The sequence below is a fragment of the Apium graveolens genome, chromosome 3, assembly GCF_009905375.1.
Source record: "Apium graveolens cultivar Ventura chromosome 3, ASM990537v1, whole genome shotgun sequence".
NCBI lineage: Eukaryota > Viridiplantae > Streptophyta > Magnoliopsida > Apiales > Apiaceae > Apium > Apium graveolens.
Window position 1 is genome coordinate 92,991,577 of NC_133649.1, and position 16,755 is coordinate 93,008,331.

At 36.5% G+C, this 16,755-nt stretch overlaps 1 non-coding gene across 1 annotated transcript; it reads right to left on the bottom strand.

Annotated features, from left to right (window-relative positions):
- Positions 1–4,015: 4,015 nt before the first annotated feature.
- On the bottom strand, positions 4,016–4,122 carry LOC141715965 (small nucleolar RNA R71). Its single transcript, XR_012572703.1, has one exon. It is a non-coding gene; the product is annotated as a small nucleolar RNA R71 (small nucleolar RNA).
- Between the last annotated feature and the right edge of the window lie 12,633 nt (positions 4,123–16,755).

The window sequence follows — 16,755 nt, forward strand, 5'->3', positions numbered from 1 at the left end:
TTTCTGACACATGTAACATTTGTTAACCCATTCCGCAATTTCTCTCTTCATGTCTGGCCACCAATAATTTTCTTTTCAATCTTTGTACATCTTGGTACTTCCCAGATGAATGGAATACATTGAATTGTGAGCTTCTTGTAGAATTTCATTCTTCAATTCTGCCATTGGTGGTATCCAAATTCTGGATGAAAATATAAGAATACCTTGATCGTCCTTCTGGGTGCATAACTCTTCTCCAACCAACCGATTGATATCCTGATCCATTATTTCCTCTTGGCACTTTCTTATCTTCTCTAACAATTCTGGTTGAAAAGTCATACCGTACATCTTCGCTTCATCAGGTTTGCAAATTCTGACCTCCAAGTCCAACTTCTGAAATTCCTTATATATTTCCTCAGGTATCGTCAACATGTAAAGTTTTTATTTTCTGCTTAATGCATCTGCTACCACATTCGCTTTTCCTGGATGATAGTTAATCGTGCAATCATAGTCTTTGATCAACTCCAACCATCTCCTCTGTCTCATGTTAAGCTCCTTTTGCGTGAATATGTACTTCAAGCTCTTATGATCCATATAAATCTCGCATCTTTCTCCATATAAGTAGTGTCTCCAAATCTTTAGGGCAAATACTATCGGTGCTAGTTCCAAGTCGTGAGTAGGATACTTCTGCTCATGAGGTTTCAGTTGTCTAGACGCATACGCAATGACTTTATCATGCTGCATCAAAACATAACCTAATCCCTTATGAGAACCATCACTATAGATTACAAAATTCCCTTGATCATCTGGAAGTGACAAAATAGGTGTTGTGATTAGCCTCTTCTTCAATTCTTAAAAACTTTCTTCGTACTTCTTATTCCATATAAACTTCTTATTTTTCCTGGTAAGGTTCGTCAAAGGTATCGCAATCTTCGAGAAATCTTGAACAAACCGTCGATAATATCCTTCCAGTCCTAAGAAACTCCTCACCTCTGTTGGTGTTTTTGGCCTTTCCCAATTTATAATAGCTTCAATCTTCACTGGGTCCACTTTGATCCCTTCGTGACTTACCACGTGTCCTAAGAATTAAACTTCTTGTAGCCAAAATTCACACTTTAAAAACTTTGTAAATAACTTCTTACTTCTCAAAATTTCCAAAGCTGTCCTTACATTCTCCGCGTGGTCTTCCGTTGACTTTGAGTAAATCAAAATATCATCAATAAACACAATGATAAACTTGTCCAGATATTCCTTGAAAATTCTGTTCATCAAGTCCATAAATATTCAGTTGGGGCATTGGTCAATCCAAATGACATCATTAAGAATTCGTAATGTCCGTACCTTGTCCTGAAAGTTGTCTTTAGTATATCTTCAGGTTTGATCTTCAATTGGTGATATCCAGATCTTAAATCAATCTTAGAGAAATACTTGGCTCCTTTCAGCTAATCAAATAAATCATCAATTCGAGGTGATGGATACTTATTCTTGATCGTAAGCTTATTGAGTTCTCGATAGTCGATACATAATCTCATGGTCCCGTCCTTCTTCTTAACAAATAGTACCGGTGCACCCCATGGGGATACACTGGGTCTAATCACTCCTTTCTCCAAAAATTCTTGCAATTGCTTTGCCAATTCCTTCATTTGAACTGGCGCCACTCTGTATGGGGCCTTAGATACTGGTTCCGTTCCAGGTGCCAAGTTGATTACAAATTCGATTTCTCTATCTGGAGGAAGTCCTGGTAATTCGTCTGGAAATTTATTTACCACTTGAATGTCTTCCAGTTTTACTGGCTCCTGACTTTATCTATCATATAGGCAATGAAATGCTCGCATCCTTGTCATAGTAACTTCTTAGCTTGAATCATCGTCAAAAACTTCTTCGCTTGTCTCTGGCCTTTAAACGCACCACTTCCTCATCTGGCGTCTTCAATATTACTTTCTTATTACGACAGTCTATCTGAGCATCGTACTTAGATAGCCAATCCATTCCTAAAATAACGTCAAACTCTCCTAACTTAAAGGGAATCAAGTCAGCATCAAACCTATGGCCAGTAATCTCAATCTCATAGCTCTTACACACTTGGTTAACAAATACACGCTCTTGATTTGCTAATTCTACCATCATCGTATTTTGATGTATTTTTGTGTTATTGCATTTTAGGTATCAGTTATATGAAGAAAAAAGCTTTTAAAGGAAATATGATAAAAAGTGATCAGAATTGGAAGCCAAGGCCATTGTCAAGTTGTAGAGAATCTCAATAGCTTCGCGTGGGCAGTTGAATCGCCTAACTCTGACGAGTAGAACTCAAGTTATGGCCAAAACAAGATTCATCAGAATATTTTCCAGAAGAGAGCTGAGCGCCCGCTCAGGAGAGCTAAGCAGCCGCTCAGGGCGCGGCTGGTCGCTGATTTCGCTGAAAAAGCCTTTTTTGAGTGGAATTTGACGATTTTAAGGGTCCAGGTCCACTAGGGGCGTATATATACTTAAAAAAAGGGTTTTCATCATCCGGGAAGATTGGGATACCAAGGAAAAGACCTAGAAGCACAGAACAACTCCAAAAAAGAAGATCTTGTTTTCAACTTGTGATTCTTTAAATTAGTTGTAACTTTGGATGCTCGTTTTCATTCTTGTTGAACCTAGATCTCGTTTATTCATACTTTAATCATTATTCAGTTTATTAAGACCTTGTTTTATACCATGCTTTCATTGGAACCCATGGTGACGATGAGTTTGATTATGAACTAATCGTTATCGTGGGATTCTAGCGGATTTACTTATGGATTTCAATAGTTAATTTGTTTCGATATCTTGGTGTGTGGTGATTGATTGATATCCTAGTATTGGTTGTGCTTATTCGTCTTATGTGCGTAGCTAACATATAAGATAGCGTGTTAATCTCTATTGAAGCGACGGTGAATATAAAGGTTTAGAACTTGCCATGCTAGCATAGGTTCATGTATTTGTTATGCATGATTAGTGGGTGACTCTAACCGTTTTACTTGCCCTATGTAATCAAGATAGATAACTTGTGCTTAAACCGTTATGTTGTCAAATTCTATAGACATATAGGGTCTCAATATAATTGGTACCTATTCAGCTTCTATCTCTTTTATGGATGTCTGGTAGAATGGTACTCGTACAACGAAAGTTAGCGTTTATCAGTTTCGTGTTATCTGATTAGTGTCATCACCATCACATGCTAAGGTTAAGAATGAAAAGGCTATTGAATAAAGTATTTAATGAAGTTAGAATCCCATGTTTGTCATATATAGTAATTCAACCTCAATTCTCTTAGTTAATGTTATTTAGTATAATCTCTTAGTTTAATCAAAACCCTAATTTGTTATTTTATCTTAACATTGAGCGATAACCATACATTGTTGCATAGGTGCATAAATTGAACTTAATTTTAAACCAGTCTCTGTGGGAACGAATCTGATTTATATCTTATACTACTTGCGAATGCGTAAACTTGCGTGAATATTACCGCGTGTTTTCGCCCTAACAAGTTTTTGGCGCCGCTGCCGGGGACTCGGTGTTAATTTTTAGTTTATGTGCTTGTCATCAGTGGTCGTTAAAGTTCACTTACTCGGATTCTTTTACTTTCACGGTTTATTTTTTTGTGTTTCAGGTACTCATTACAATGGGAGATCCAGCAGCACGAACGAAAGCCTTGATGGATTTTTCTCAACCCAAGATCAATGACATTCAATCTAGCATTGTTCGGCCAGCTATCACAGCTAATATCTTTGAGATCAAGCCTGGGATAATTCAATGGGTGCAGAATTCAGTCCAGTTTGGGGGTTCTCCAACGGAATATCCCAATATGCACATTAGGGATTTCATTGAGATCTGCGACACCTTCAAGTTCAACGGTGTTTCTGAAGATGCTGTGAAGCTGAGACTATTCCCATTCTCTCTGAGGGACAAGGCTAAGAGCTGGTTACACTCTCTACCAGCTGGTTCGGTTACTACTTGTGAAGATCTTGCTCAGAAGTTTCTTACTAAATTCTTCCCTATGGCGAAGACAGCTGCAATCAGAAATGCTCTTACTCAATTTGCGCAGCAATCAGGAGAATCTTTATATGAAGCTTGGGAGCGCTACAAGGAGATGCTTAGGAAGTGTCCTCATCATGAAATGCCTGATTGGATGATCATCAATTGTTTTTACAATGGGTTGGGAGCACAGTCCAGACCCATGCTCGATGCAGCAGCAGGTGGAGCATTATGGGCAAAGAGCTATGAGGAAGCTTATGATCTAATTGAACTGATGGGTGCTAATGAATATCAGTATCCAGCCCAGAGATTTCCACAGAGCAAGGTAGCAGGAGTTTTTGAGGTGGATACAGCTACGGCTATCAATACTCAACTAAAGGCGTTGTCTATGAAGATCGATTCTCTGGCTAACTATTGTGTTAAGCAGATAATTAGTGTTTGTGAGCTGTGTGCAGGTCCGCATATGACAGAGCAATGCGCTATCTCTAGCGACTCAGCTCAGTTTATGAGCAACTTTCAGAGATCGCAGCAACCAGTTCCAGACACTTATCATCCTGACAACTGGAATCATCCTAACTTCAGCTGGAACAACAATCAGAATTCGATGCAAGAACCATTCCAGCAGTTTGGAAATAAGTTGTTCAACCCTCCTGATTTTCAGCAACAATTCCAACTTCAACAACAAACTCATGATGCAGGTATATCTTCGAATGGAAAATCTGAATTGGAGGAGTTGAGGCTTATGTGCAAAAACCAGGCTCTTATATGCCAAAGCCAGGCTGTTTCTATCTAAAAGAGATATGTCCTAAGTCCAATCATGTATGAGGATTTAGGAATAACTTTTATGTAATCTGTTTTGATTTCATTGATATTAATAAAAGGCTTGTTTTGTTTTTATTACGGGCTCTATCTATTTAAATGTTTAAATAAGATATACCACAGTTTAGAGTAAAGCTTTCTATGGATTGTGATGAGATCATAATTATGAGACCTAAAAGATGATAACTCTAAACTTAAATAGTTCCTGGTCGTAGGATTACTAACTGGTAATTAATAATCCGCAAAGATCAGTACATACTATGCTTGCTTCATTATGAAGGATGTCTGTTATCATAAACATTTGTGTGGTGACACTATAGCTAGTATGTAGGTGCTTATTATAGAATAAGTTCACTGAACATGACTCACACAGCTGAACAACTGATGGAGTTCACTCATGTGTCAGCAGTTGTTCACATAGTGATAGTTGTACAAGTATCCTTAGACTTGAGATCATCATAGTCATCTTGTGTACACTGAACTATGCTTTGGTTTAGTTCTTAGTCTCAAGGGACAATTATAAGGGTTCTACTGGGTATAGGAATTTGTACACGAAGATAATGTATGATCAATAAAGGATCTACCTCTTCCAATGAAGGAAGAGAATGTTCAATGCTGATCCACTTATGCTAGTTCAGGAATCTCTGGCCAGAGTGAATGAAATTAGAAAGGAGTTTCTAATTTATATTAAATAGAACTAAGCATAGTGAATGGGAAAGCAAGTGATTAAATAAGATAGGCTTGACACAAGTTACATGCCTTGTATTTAATCGTGACATTGCATGGTAGAAGGAATTGATTGTACGGTAACTACTCACTGAATAGGTTCTTGGTATTCTAAGCAGTGAATTCGTATTATCCGAATAGTCGCGATATGCTGAGAAGTATCCCTCACAATGTAGAATCTATATGATTAATTAATTATTCATATTTAATGAATTAGAGAATTTATATAAATAATGATAAAATAGTTTATTATTATTTATTTCTACTATCGGCTTAATATTGAACCTACAGGGTCACACCATAAAAGAGAATGATTTAGTGGTGGAGAAATTAATTAATAATGGCTGATAATTATTTATTTATGAAATAAATAATTAATTGGCAAACTTAATAATTGATTAAATGATATTTAATTGATTATAAATTAATTAAGAAAAGGTTCTTAATATTATTAATTAAGAATTTAATTTTTGGAAATTAAATCAAGTGAGAGAATTATTTCTAAAGAGTTTAGAAAAAGGATTAATAATTAAAAGGTGTTTTAATTATTAGTGAGAATAATAAAGGGTTAATAATAATAATATTTTATGGGAAAATTTTCAGCTGAAAATTTTGCCTATAAATATACTATTATAGACCCTATTTTTGCCTCAACCAAAAAGATTTACAAAACCTTAATTCTCTCCATCTCCTCCTCCTTCATTACATCGTTTTCTTGGTGGATACCGGTGGAGTGCTTCACACTTTAGGAGCAGCTGCTAAGGATCTCCGTTCATCATTTTTGGATCGCCATTAAAGACCTCCATCTTTCCATTAATGTAAAGCTTCTTAAGGTAAACATACTGAACTACGAATTAAATATTATTTTTCGCATCGGATCCTGCGGAGGGTTTCGGTTTTTTTTAAGATTTAAATTTACATTTTCGTTGTGTTTATGTGCTAAAAACCCTTCAATGGCATCAGAGCTACTTGCAAAAAGTTTTTAATTCGTTTATGTATTTAACTGTTTTCGATATATGAGCATGTACGTGATTCGCCATGATTTGATGTTGATATAATATGCTTATATATGTATGGTTTTGAATATATGATATTCATGTGAGTTGTATAATCATAAGATGATTATGTAATATGTATATATACTGATATATACATGATTTATGTTTGTTCTAATTATGAGAATCATATTAGATACGGATTCTGAATTGGTTGCTGCAGATTTGCTGAAATCTAGGTCTGGTGTCCGATTTACGCAAACTAATACCCTATTCCATAGGTAAACGAGCATCTGAACAAAACTGATAGCTAAAGTTATCAACGACTCGTCTGTAAGGCGTTTGACGTCGTTTACTGCCCGTAAACAGTGATTCTTGTTTTTCTGATTTGATTCTGATTTTTCTGATTTTTGTCATATTTTCTTTTTATGATTAGATCATGGATAATATGATATGTTAAGATCAGATTATGTGTTTTAACATGCTTTTATGTGTTGTATGAGCATGGTGGATGGTTATGGCCTTTCGACCTTAGTGTAATGGTTTTGGTTTTGGTTTTAAATACGACTTGCATGTCGTCAATCTTTGTAATCATAAATCTCGAATGTAACTCGAGTTATTCTTGTAAGTTCATTAGATTAGTTTTACTTTCAATCATGTAATGTAGTTGAAGACTCAAGAAGGCTATCCAATGGAGGTGATATAAAGAAGAAGATGAGGCATACAAGAAGTCTAAACAAAGAAGAAGAATTATGTAATAAGTAGTTGTATTTATTTCCATCACCATATTAGATTGACCTTGATCTTTATCATGAGCTTGATAAAGATCACATAGGATTGGGCCATAAACAAACACATTTACTTTATTGCACTTTACATTTACTTGTTTATTTAATTTTATATATGAGATATATGCCTATGTTTACCATGCGATGATAGATTTAGGTGAACTTAAATCAATATAAGGCGTGCTCTAGAAAATTTATAATAGGAATCGTTTCTTTCCTTAACAATAAATATTATGAATACGATCATGAGATTCTTGTGTTTATGAAACACGTAATTGAATATGAATTTTCAATATTGAGAGAAAGGATGATTCTGTCAACAACAGATTTCTATCTGTAAGAAAAAGTTATTAAGTGACGCCTCTTGACAATGCTCCACCCGATCTGGGAATCATCTGATTATCGATTATTGATTTAAAATATTTAATTTAAAAGGAAGAATCTCTTTATAATATGATTATGATTGTAACGTAATATAATCCCTCTAAAATTAAATAATATCAAGTAGTAATTGGCCAATGACACAACGGGCTTGTGTCGGTCATAGCCTTCCAACATGGTAGAAAGTAGTTCTTATTTTTAAATCATTGTCGTTTCGTGCTACAGCCGAGGGCTTTGATTTCAAAATAAGAAATAATTGTCTATTACATAGAGATGTGTACATTCAATTAGAATCTAAAGGTCGGTACGTGCTACAGCCGTGGGCCGTTGGAGACTGATTCAATTGTATGAAATGTTGGGTTAGACTTGACTTAGAATATTGAGTTTGTTGTGCCACATCCGTGACTCAATTATTCAAGAGGCTAAACTTATATTAGGGAATAACATAATATGTAATTGACAAGAGTTCTCTGCCTATTGAACATCACATGACGTTTCGTGCCACAACCGAGGTTGTGTGATGGAATGTAGGATCCATATTCCCATTAGCATTATGAATGCTTAATTTTCACTTAGGGGGTTGAAAAAATTAGATAAACTAGTGGGAGACACTTATGAATAAAGACCCAATTCATATAGTGTTTTGAAATGAAATTGAATATTTGCTAAGTGTTGTTATGTGTTTATCATTTACAGATTTACTATATTCGTCATGTCTTCTGCACTATCACTCTGGAGCATACTAGATGCTCACAAGTTGACTATTCCTAATTTAGCTGTTTGTTTTCACTGTAACAAGTTGGGGCACTGGAAGAGGAACTGCAAGGTTTACCTTGCAGAATTGAAGAAGAAGAAGGGTAGTAAGACTACCGCTTCTGATTCAGGCATGTTCATGATCGAAGTTAATATGCCACTAGGTCAAATTTCTACTTGGGTATTAGATACCGCCTGTGGTTCTCATATTTGCAATTCGTTGCAAGGACTAAAGGGAAGTAGGACTCTTGAAAAAGATGAGGTGATTCTACGTATGGGCAATGGAGCAAGGGTTGCGGCCATATCTGTAGGATCATTTAGTTTACATATGCCTACGGGCAAGACTATTATTTTGAATAATTGTTATTACGTTCCCTCTATTGTGAGGAATATTGTTTCTATTCCTATGTTGGATGTGGATGGTTTTTCATTTATTATTAAGAATAATGAATGTTCTATCCTTAGAGATAATGTTTTTTTGGACGTGGCATTTTAAATAATGGTCTGTATGTATGTGACGTAGAGCATGATTTACTTCAGATAGAACAAACTAATAAAAGAAAATGAGATGATGAAAATCTGACCTATTTATGGCACTGTAGGCTAGGTCATATTAGTGAAAATAGACTGCGGACATTGCATAAGGAAGGGTTACTTGACCCCTTTGATTTTGAATCATATCCTACATGCGAGTCTTGTCTATTGGGTAAAATGACCAAATCTCCATTTAGTGGACATGGAGAGAGGGCTGCAGATTTGCTAGGATTGGTACACACAGATGTATGTGGACCAATGTCTATGCAAGCCATGGGTGGATTTTCATACTTCATTACTTTCATAGATGATAGATCTAGATTCGGATATGTGAATTTGATGAAACACAAGTCTGAAGCCTTTGAAAAGTTCAAAGAATATAAATATGAAGTGGAGAAACAAACCAAACACAGTAATATAACTCTTCGATCAGATCGAGGTGGTGAATACTTGAATGGAGAGTTTCTAGATTATCTCAAAGAAAAGGGTATAGTCTCCCAGTGGACTCCTCCATATACTCCACAGGTTAAATGGGGTATTTGAAAGGAGAAATTGAACTTTGTTAGACATGGTTCGGTCCATGATGAGCTATGCGAATCTTTCAGTATTCCTATGGGGTTATGCATTGGAAGCCTCGGCATATTTACTGAATACGGTGCCTTCCAAATCTGTTCCTCAAACACCATATGAGATATGGAAAGAAAGGAAACTGAGTCTTAAACACATTAAGATTTGGGGATGTCCAGCTTATGTCAAGAAAGTTGACCCAGATAAGCTGGAATCTCGATCCGTAAAATGTAATTTTGTGGGATATCCTAAAGAGACTTTGGGGTATTACTTTTACACCGATCATCGGGTGTTTTGTCTCCAGACATGCTACCTTCTTGGAAAAGGAGTTTATCCTTGAAGGAAATAGTGGGAGCAAAATTGAACTTGATGAAGTTCAAGAAGCACAAACTACTACGGATCAAGTGGAAACACCTGTTCAGACTGAACAACCTTCTGTGGAACAGCCCATTCGTAGGACAGGGAGAGTGTCTCTCCAACCTGAGAGGTATTATGGCCTTGTCATTGAGAATGACAATGAGTTGTCAATCATTGATGATGACGACCCTGTGACCTATAATGAGGCTATGAGTAGACTCAGAGAAATGGCATAGTGCCTTGAAATCTGAAATGGAATCTATGTATACCAACCAAGTATGGACTCTGGTTGAGGCGCCTGAAGGTGTTAAGCCTATTGGGTGCAAGTGGGTATACAAAAGAAAGATTGGAGCAGATGGCCAGGTGGAGACCTATAAGGCCAGGCTCGTGGCAAAAGGATTCAAACAAAGTCAAGGGATTGACTTTGATGAAACTTTTTTTCCTGTAGCCCTGTTAAAATCAATTCGGATTTTGCTTGCGATTGCTGCTTACTACGACTATGAGATCTGGCAAATGGACGTGAAAATAACCTTCCTCAATGGGGAACTTGAGGAGGAAGTGTATATGACACATCTAGAGGGTTTTCTTTCCAAGGGAAATGAACACCTAGTGTGTAAGCTGCTGTGAACCATATATGGTTTAAGGCTAGCTTCTCGTAGATGGAACATCCGTTTTGATGAGACAATCAAAGAGTTTGGTTTTATCAAAAACATAGATGAACCATGTGTCTACAAGAAGGTTAGTGGGAGCGCGGTAACATTTCTTGTATTGTATGTGGATGACATACTTCTTATAGGAAATGATATACCGATGCTACAATCAGTCAAAGTATGGCTATCAAAGAACTTCGCCATGAAGGACTTGGGAGAAGCATCCTACATTCTCGGTATGAAGATCTATAGAGATAGATCTAGAAGAATGATAGGTATTACCCAGGGTACATACATCCAGAAAGTGCTTAAAAGGTTTAGCATGGAAAACTCCAAAAGAGGTCTCATACCGATGAGCCATGGAGTGTCCCTTTCCGAAAAAATGTCTCCTAAGACACCTGAGGAAAGAGAGCGTATGAGTAAGATTCCTTATGGTTCAACAATAGGATCTATCATGTACGCGATGTTGTGTACAAGGCCTGATGTTGCTTATTCAATTAGTGTGACAAGCAGATATCAGTCCAATCCAGGTGAAGACCACATGGAAAGCAGTGAAAAACATCCTTAAGTACTTGCGAAGGACTTAGGACATTTTTCTTGTTTTTGGTGGTGAATCTGAGTTGAAAATAGAGGGTAATACTGACTCTAGTTTTCAATCAGAAAGTGATAGCAAATCCATTTCAGGGTACGTGTTTACTCTGAATGGTGGTGCAATTCAGATTGTTGAAAGAGGAGATGTCAACGTCGAGAGAGTTGACACACATAACAACGTAGCAGACCCACTCACAAAGCCACTTTCTCAGAGTCACTTTGATCGTCATAAAGACAAGATGGGTATTAGATACCAGAGTGATTGGCTTTAGTACAAGTGGGAGATTGAAAGAGATATGTCATAAGTCCAATCATGTATGAGGATTTAGGAATAACTTTTATGTAATCTGTTTTGATTTCATTGATATTAATAAAAGGCTTGTTTTGTTTTTATATCGGGCTCTATCTATTTAAATGTTTAAATAAGATATACCACAGTTTAGAGTAAAGCTTTCTATGGATTGTGATGAGATCATAATAATGAGACCTAAAAGATGATAACTCTAAACTTAAATAGTTCCTGGTCGTAGGATTACTAACTGGTAATTAATAATCCGCAAAGATCGGTGCATACTATGCTTGTTTCATTATGAAGGATGTTTGTTCTCATAGACATTTGTGTGGTGACACTATAGCTAGTATGTAGGTGCTTATTATAGAATAAGTTCACTGAACATAACTCACACAGCTGAACAACTGATAGAGTTCACTCACGTGTCATCAGTTGTTCACATAGTGATAGTTGTACAAGTATCCTTAGACTTGAGATCATCATAGTCATCTTGTGTACACTGAACTATGCTATGGTTTAGTTCTTAGTCTCAAGGGACAATTATAAGGGCTCTACTTGGTATAGGAATTTGTACACAAAAATAGTGTATGATCAATAAAGGATCTACCCCTTCCAGTGAAGGAAGAGAATGTTCAATGCTGATCCACTTATGCTAGTTCAGGAATCCCTGGCCAGAGTGAATAAAATTAGAAAGGAGTTTCTAATTTACATTAAATAGAACTAAGCATAGTGAATGGGAAAGCAAGTGATTAAATAAGATAGGCTTGACACAAGTTTCATGCCTTGTATTTAATCGTGACATTGCAGGTAGGAGGAATTGATTGTACGGTAACTACTCACTGAATAGGTTCTTGGTATTCTAAGCAGTGAATTCGTATTATCCGGATAGTCGCGATAAGCTGAGAAGTATCCCTCACGATGTAGAATAAATATGATTAATTAATTAATTATATTTAATGAATTAGAGAATTTATATAAATAATGATAAAATAGTTTTATTATTATTTATTTCTACTACCGGCTTAATATTGAACCTACAGGGTCACACCATAAAAGTGAATGATTTAGTGGTGGAGGAATTAATTAATAATGGCTGATAATTATTTATTTATGAAATAAATAATTAATTGGAAAATTTAATAATTGATTAAGTGAGATTTAATTGATTATAAATTAATTAAGAAAAGGTTCTTAATATTATTAATTAAGAATTTAATTTTTGGAAATTAAATCAAGTGAGAGAATTATTTCTAAAGAGTTTAGAAAAAGGATTAATAATTAAAAGGTGTTTTAATTATTAGTGAGAATAATAAAGGGTTAATAATAATAATATTTTATGGTAAAATTTTCAACTGAAAATTTTGCCTATAAATATACTATTATAGACCCTATTTTTGCCTCAACCAAAAAGATTTACAAAACCCTAATTCTCTCCATCTCCTCCTCCTTCATTACATCGTTTTCTTGGTGGATACCGGTGGAGTGCTTCACACTTGAGGAGCAGCTGCTAAGGATCTCCATTCATCATTTTTGGATCGCCATTAAAGACCTCCATCTTTCCATTAACGTAAAGCTTCTAAAGGTAAACATACTGAATTATGAATTAAATATTATTTTTCGCATGGATCCTGCGGAGGGTTTCGGTTTTTTTTAAGATTTAAATTTACGTTTTCGCTGCGTTTATGTGCTAAAAACCCTTCACTATCAAGAATCTGGATAACCAAAAAGGGCAAATTGCTAATGCCTTATTGAATCGACCACCAGGAACGCTTCCTAGTGATACAGAAGCCAATCCAGGAAAGAGGAAAGTTGAAGAACATGTGAACGCCATCACCTTAAGGTCTGGAAAGGTCGCAAGCCCCCAAATTCAGCAAGACGAAGAGCCTGAAAAATCTCAAGATTCAGAAAATGCAGTTGTGGCTGAAGAAGAAGTGCAGAAGGTAGCAGAGGTGGAACCAAGGAAGACTACTGTGGAACACACTCCTCCTGAGGGTAATACAGGAGAGAAACAGATCTATCCACCACCTCCTTTTCCTAAGAGGTTGCAGAAGAAAAAGCTGGATAAGCAGTTTGAGAAGTTTTTGGAGGTGTTCAAGAAACTTCATATCAACATACCTTTCGCTGAAGCTCTTGAACAGATGCCTTGCTATGCGAGGTTTATGAAAGGTATTCTCTCTCGGAAAGTGAAGCTCGATGACTTAGAGACCGTTGCTCTAACGGAGGAACGCAGTGCTGTGCTGCAACAGAAGTTGCCTCCGAAGCTTAAAGATCCTGGAAGCTTCACTATTCCTTGCACCATCGGAAACTTGTCGTTCGACAAGTTTTTATGTGATTTAGGAGCTAGCATCAATCTGATGCCCTTATCTATCTTCAAGAAACTTGGTCTGCCTGATCCAAAACCAACATACATGTCATTGCAACTAGCTGACCGTTCCATCGCTTATTCACGAGGTATAGTGGAGGATGTCATGGTCAAGGTGGATAAACTCTTCTTCCCTGCTGACTTTGTAATTCTTGATTTCGAGGAAGATAAGAAGATTCCCATCATCTTGGGAAGTCCATTCTTGGCTACAGGCCGAACTATGATCGATGTGCAAAAAGGAGAGCTTACGATGAAGGTTCATGATCAGAAGGTCACTTTTAATGTGTTCAAGGCAATAAAGTTACCCACAGAAAAAGAAGAGGGCTTTAAAATAGAGTGGGTCGACTCAGTTTTTTGAAGATGAAGGAGGAGTAGAGCAACTGCAGGTTTTGAATACACCTCCGTAGGAGAAGAAGTTGGATTTGACATTCGATTCTCTTGGGTTAGCAGAGTTAAAATTTTCTGATGAGTGTTTTGAACCATTTATTCAAGAAGCTCCCACACTTGAGCTCAACCGAATGCCAGATCACTTGAGTTATTCATTCTTAGGTGCACCCCATGACAGGGGGTTTGGATATACTTTTGACGATGTAGAGGGTGACCGGCCGGTTTCTGTCGTGCCTACAGAGGGTTCTTCTCATGTGTAACAGGTAGTTGATAGGACTGGTGTTGGGATGCCCAGTATAGGCAAGTGACTAGGAGTATGGAGGCCATGCATGACATTCACCGTCATTTTGCTGCAAATTTAACACACGCTTTCGGTATTATTTTCCGAGACACTAGTGGCGAGGTTGATTGGCCACCTGATCCTCCACCCGACGAGGGTGATTCTTCCGACGACTAGGTATGCCTGAAATCCTTATTATTGCCTTCAATGAGGACATTGAAAATTTTAAGTTTGGGGGTGATAATGTAAGGATTAGTTTGTGTGGGTCCATATAGATTCATATAGATTCATATTGCATGTTTAGTTGTAGTTCATTCATATTTTTGCATAATTATTCATTTAGGACATATTTGTTTATTTTTATGTGATTTCATATAGTTGCATTTGCATGCATATTTAGCATGATCCCTTAGATAAACTATGATATTTGATAAGTTGATGTTGATTTGAGTGTGGTGATGACGAATAGAGGGATGTTTAAGTCCTAATGAATTGATTTGCATGCCAGAAACAAATATTTTCACAAGTCTTATAGGGTTGCTTTTGATCTAGATCATGATCATACTTGTTTGTTGTTGAGATTTAATCACTTGGTTATATTTAGAATTTGTGATATTCTCGTAATGACATAAAAACACTGATTTTTTTTTATTTGGAGAAAAACTTGGGTTTCATTGCTAGTTGTTGTAAGGCTAGGCGTCAAATAGCTAGTAGCCGACTCATATTTTTATGAGTAGTCTAGGTTGAATGAGATGAAGCGAAACGCACTCATTCAGAAATTGTTGAAAAAAAAAGAAAAAAGAGAAAAAAAAAAAGAAAAAAGTATGTGTTTATGCATAATTGATCAAGAGTGAGCTCTTTAATACTCGAGTTATTAAGTTCTAGGGGACTTTGTGCCTAGTGACCTAAGGCTTTTATAGTCTGGGATCCGCTAACCTAACGCTCGCTACATGGGTATTATTGCATAAGTCTTTCGGGACCTCATTCATTGCACGGTCAAATAAGCATCTTTGCTTATTTGAATAATAGTGTGAATCCTTGTATAACTCTAGTAGAAAAGAGGTGTTGTGAGTCATAATGCGTTTATTATCTATTCTGTTTATAAACTTTTGATTGTTTCGATGATAAATAAGTTATGGTTATTGATCTAGTATCGAGAGTATATCTGTTAAGCATCCACACACGCACGTTTCTGGTTTATGAGTTAGTTTGTGGGATTTATTCTAACTTTGTTTTAAGTCATTGCATTCTTAGAGGTATTGGCTCATTCATTTGGTTATGGTTATTCCGAGGGGATCGATTGCATTATCATTTAGTTGCATTCACGTAGTTGCATTCATGTATTAGGTTTGTTTTGTAGTTTTGAGTCTGTTTATGCTTGAGGACAAGCATCGATTTAAGTTTGGGGGTGTGATAAGTGGATTTTAGATCCACTTGGAACGCTTTATTACAAGCTTAAATTGGTGTTTTGCACTCAAGTTGTTGGTATTTTGATGTGTTTTTGTGTTATTGCATTTTAGGTATCAGTTATTGAAGAAAAGAGCTTTTAAAGGAAATATGATAAAAAGTGATCAGAATTGGAAGCCAAGGCCATTGTCAAGTTGTAGAGAATCTCAATAGCTTTGCGTGGGCAGTTGAATCGCCTAATTCTGATGAGTAGAACTCAAGTTATGGCCAAAACAAGATTCATCAGAATATTTTCCAGAAGAGAGCTGAGCGGCCGTTCAGGACGCGGCTGGTCGCTGATTTCGTTGAAAAAGCCTTTTTTGAGTGGAATTTGACGATTTTAAGGGTCCAGGTCCACTAGGGGCGTATATATACTTAAAAAAAGGGTTTTCATCATCTGTGAAGATTGGGATACCAAGGAGAAGACCTAGAAGCACTGAACAACTCCGAAAAAGAAGATCTTGTTTTCAACTTGTGATTCTTTGAATTAGTTGTAACTTTGGATGCTCGTTTTCATTCTTGTTGAACCTAGATCTCGTTTATTCGTACTTTAATCATTATTTAGTATATTAAGACCTTGTTTCATACCATGCTTTCATTGGAACCCATGGTGACGATGAGTTTGATTATGAACTAATCGTTATCGTGGGACTCTAGCGGATTTACTTATGGATTTCAATAGTTAATTTGTTTCGATATCTTGGTGTGTGGTGATTGATTGATATCCTAGTATTGGTTGTGCTTATTCGTCTTATGTGCGTAGCTAACATATAAGATAGTGTATTAATCTCTATTGAAGCGACAGTGAATATAGAGGTTTAGAACTTGCCATGCTAGCATAGGTTCATG